This window comes from Trachymyrmex cornetzi, unplaced genomic scaffold (assembly GCF_001594075.2).
Source record: "Trachymyrmex cornetzi isolate Tcor2-1 unplaced genomic scaffold, Tcor1.1 scaffold125, whole genome shotgun sequence".
Classification (NCBI taxonomy): domain Eukaryota; kingdom Metazoa; phylum Arthropoda; class Insecta; order Hymenoptera; family Formicidae; genus Trachymyrmex; species Trachymyrmex cornetzi.
Window position 1 is genome coordinate 19,398 of NW_017295817.1, and position 4,740 is coordinate 24,137.

Here is a 4,740-nt window from a genome sequence, read left to right on the forward strand (position 1 = left end):
GAAGCAAAATCCATCGGAATCCTGTTTTCTGATTGGTTGCAGAGCGTCATACGACGCAAATCGGATCCAGTGTGAATCCAGCATAACCTGCGTAAGCATAACCTGCATATTCTAGTAATTTACTAGAATACGTTATTTTTTATTTACTAGAATACGTTATTTTTTATTTACTAGAATACGCCATTCTGAAAGCCGGCATTGGGGGTGATTCCGATTGATCACGGCTCGATTGGACACCACCAATCACAGCGACCGGTGCTTAGGAGCTTTGTAGTCTCAAGCGCTGTGAGTGTCCAATTGAGCCTTGTCCAACTGGGTGCCACCCGAACCGGCACCTTTTTATCACGTATATATGAGCGGATGATCGAATAAATTATTAAAATTGGAAAATTTTGAAAGACCACTCTTAGGCTTATTCGACGCGTTTTTTCATGAAACGAAAGAATCTGGCAAAGAAAACGTCGTTCTGCCTTGTGATCTGAGATATTAAGCATTAAAGTTGATGACTATTGAGGTTAGGAAATTGTCACAGAGGCAAAATGAGGTCTATAACTGTACTGTTCCACATGGGTTTCGACTTTTCACGCGATGCAAAGGGGCGCACGACTTCTATAATTGTATTGTTGCAAAATCGAAACTCTTGTGCATTTTTTCAGACAGAATAAGCTAAAATGGGCCAGAAATTAGATTCGACGCATGGTGGTTCTATCATGTTTCTGCGTTAGGGCCATTCCACACAAACTTGCAGAGCCGCATAACCATATACATAAAGAAAATTATCCAATCACATTTCTGTCATACAGACAAACGAAAACTACGATTGGATGATTTTCTTTGTGCATATGTTTATGCGACTATGCAAGTTTGTGTGGAATGCCCTCAAGAGCCCAGACACAAGCTTTTACATAACGCATAACGCATAGTGCATAAGCGAATCAACTAATCAGAAGCATCCTTTCCTCTCATTCCATGGAAAAGAAGAATTTTTATTGGTTGATTCCTTTATGCACTATGCATTATGCGTTATGCAAGAGTGTGTGCTGCGGCCTTATCTCTGGAGCGTCGCGCTATAAAGCCTTGTGTCCACGATGCTAGAAATCGGTCCGAGATCTCGGACAGAGAAAAAATTAACAAATCACATTTGAACAATTTGATTACATGACCATTGCGATTGGTCAATGCTTTCTTCATCCGAGATCTCGGACCGATTTCTAGCATCGTGGACACAAGGCTTAAGAAATGTACTGCGACCGTACTTTCCAGCAAATATTCATTACTAGGACTCAGAAATTCGTGCGCGATTCCGTGTCCCGCGCGTAGCACCACTGCGTGTGAGTGAGTCGAACACTCGCGCGATAGATAGACGCGGTCTGATAACGTTTTTTCAACAGAAAGTCCGTAATGCTGATGAATATGTTATATCGAATCATTATTGTTTGTGGTATTTCTGCCACTGTATACAGGGCCTAACGTATGTACTTCTCTATGTTCTTTTACCACACGCAGTTTACGAGAAATCATTGTTTAAAATATAAAGTATTCATGTGCTATATGGTATCTAATTAGTAATATTGAGCAGCAAACGTGATCGAGCAGATTTTATGCGTGGCTAGAATACATATTGGTTTTTATTCACTTTCAGCACGTACGTACTTCGCATAAATATTATAAACAAGGATTTTTTGTAAACTTTTGATCACTGGTAAAAACGAAAATGATATATCGTCTATCCTTTTTAACTAACTTCTTATACCGTTCATCTATTTCTCTGTATAAAAACGTTTATACGGCTCGGTTATGCTGGATTCACACTGCGTCTGATTTGCGTCGAAGCAAAATTTATCGGAATCCTGTTTTCTGATTGGTTGCAGAGCGTCGTACGACTCACATCGGATACAGTGTGAATCCAGCATTATGCCGAAGTTATACTTTGATACATGAAACTGGTCAATCACAGTCATTCCATTCTTCAGAGTAATAGCTATGATTGGTCAGTTTCATAACATCGATGTTATAACTGCGGCGTAAATCGAGCCGCAGTTATAACATCAATGTAAACTTAGTTTATGTTTGTTCAGCATCAGATAAGTACATGTACAAATACTGACAAATCTGACAATAATTTGTTCTTTATCGAAGAATTCTCAGAATTGTTGCATAAGATGCAATAAGTTCAGAAAGTTTATCGTAACAGATCTATTGTTTCTCTTTCCGAACGCACTCAGATCAGCGGAGCCCTTGTGGGATTATTGCAGGCCTTTACTACCTGAGCTTACGAATCCACCACTGAATGCTTATTGATAGTGCGAGGTGACAAGGTTGACCACTGTTAATGAGTATATAATATTTTATTATCAAGAGGTAACACACGAGGTAATGGCTGCTCGAGTATCTATATATATATACTCTTCCTTCTTGATTCTCGCGCCACGCTGCGCTGTCGGCAACTCTAGGCATGGAAAAACCCTAGGCTTCTTATCTCTATGCGCTAGGGAGATGTGAGATGACTAATCCCCACATACTCCCCCCCGAGTGACAACGAATACAAATTAGTACTTAACATAGGTTGCTTACAATTGATATTACCCGAAGAGATTGCTACATAGTGTTGTGGGCGAAGGTGATTTTTTTAGGACGAGCCTACGTTCTTAACGTTGAACGTAGGTTACTAGATGTGTTGAGTGGTTGCTCTAATTGTGAAACAATATCGCTTAAGTTGTCGCGTACAAAATGCGCTGGTTTTAAATTTTCTACGGATACGCTGCGTTTTCCGCCATTTACATCAATGTCAAAGATACGGTCGGATATTCGCTCAATAATTTTATGTGGACCCGTGTACGGACGCTCTAATGCTTTCTTTGTGCTTCCAACGCGCAGGAAGACATGGGTACATGTATACAAATCTTTGAAGAGAAATGCGTGTTTTTTATGTCGATGATCAACGGGAACTGGTTTGACTTTGCGCATGTATTCACGAAATTCTTCTAGAAATGCGTGCGGATTGGGAGTATAAAGTCGTCTGGGAGTATGAATTCTTCAGGGATGCGTAGTGTCGTTCCATATACATATTCCGCGGGTGATGCGCCAGTGTCGAGACGAACATGAATGCGTAAACCTAATAGTATAGTTGAAAGCACACGTGTCCATTTGTCGTTCGCGTGACACATAATGGCAGCTTTAAGGCTTCTGTGCCACCGTTCAATCATGACATTTGAGGCAGGGTGATAAGCGGTCGTACGAATACGCCGGCAGCCGATCAATTGCAGGAGTGCAGTAAAAAGTTGAGATTCGAATTGGCTGGCTTGATCGGTTGTCAAGGTTTTAGGTGCACCAAAATTGGTGATCCAACTGTCGTAGAATGCATGCGCAACAGTCGCGGCCTCAATGTCTTTGACTGGAACGGCTACGGGCCAACGCGAAAATCGGTCGATGATGGTTACACAATATTTGTACCCGTCCGATTCTGGCAAGGGGCCTATTAAATCCATGTGCACATGCTCAAAACGCCCGTCAGGCGCCACAAATTTTTCTGGAATTAGTTGTATATGGCGCGAAATTTTTGATTGTTGGCAGTCTAAACAGTTCTTGCACCATTTCGCGATGTCACGGTGCATATTAGGCCATACATAACGTTGGCGTATGATACGGTCTGTGACCTTTGAACCGGGATGCGCCGCATCGTGGAACATACGAAACACTCGTTCACGCAAGGACGCGGGTATGTATGGACGGATTGCCTCACCGGTCATTTCACAATAGAGCGTGGTATGTGATGGGCCCCACTGAATGCGTTTCATTGTTAATGGAAAATTGGGAGTTTCGCGAATAGCTTGGAGCTCTTCGTCATGTTCTTGCTGATCTGCGAGTTCATTTAATTCAATTTCAACGGGTAGACGTATGGTTTCGATACGGGACAAGGAGTCCGCTACGACGTTGTCGTTACCCGGAAGGTGCTCGATACATGTTGTCAATTGTGAAATGAACGAGAGTTGTCTTTGTTGACGCTTTTTCGGAACGTTGCATGAACGCGTACACGAGAGGCTTATGATCAGTTATAATTTTAAATTTGCGGCCTTCTAAGAAATACTGGAAGTATTTCGACGCTTCGAAGATTGCAGTTAGCTCACGATCATACGCGCTATAATTGATTTGAGTCGGGCTGAACTTGCGCGAGAAAAATGCGAGTGGTTTCCAAACATCATTCAAGCGTTGCTCTAGAACGGCTCCCATGGCAAAATTGGACGCGTCACAAACCAAACGAGTTTCAGCCTCGGCGGAGGGATGAGAAAGCATTGTCGCATTAACTAGCTTTGTTTTACATTTGTCGAAAGCTTCTTCGCTCATTGGTGTCCACGCAATCGACCGTTTGTCGTTTTTGCATGAGTCACGGAGGTATTCATTTAACGGCGCCTGAACAGTGGCTGCGTTAGGTAATAATTTGCGATAAAAGTTGATAAGGCCGAGGAAACGGCGTAATTCGACAATCGTATTTGGCTTGGGAAACTCCAGAATAGCTTGTACTTTGTTGGGCGTCGGTTTGCACCCTTCACTATTTATAAGGAATCCAAGAAATTCTAATTCATTTTTGCCAAACAAACATTTATCGACATTGAGACGCAAATTAAATTCTTTTAATCGCTGAAAAACAGTACGCAAATGAGTTTCATGCTCTTCAGGAGTTGTTGACGCTATGAGAATGTCGTCGATAAATGCAAACACAAATTCCAAGTCGCCAAGTGC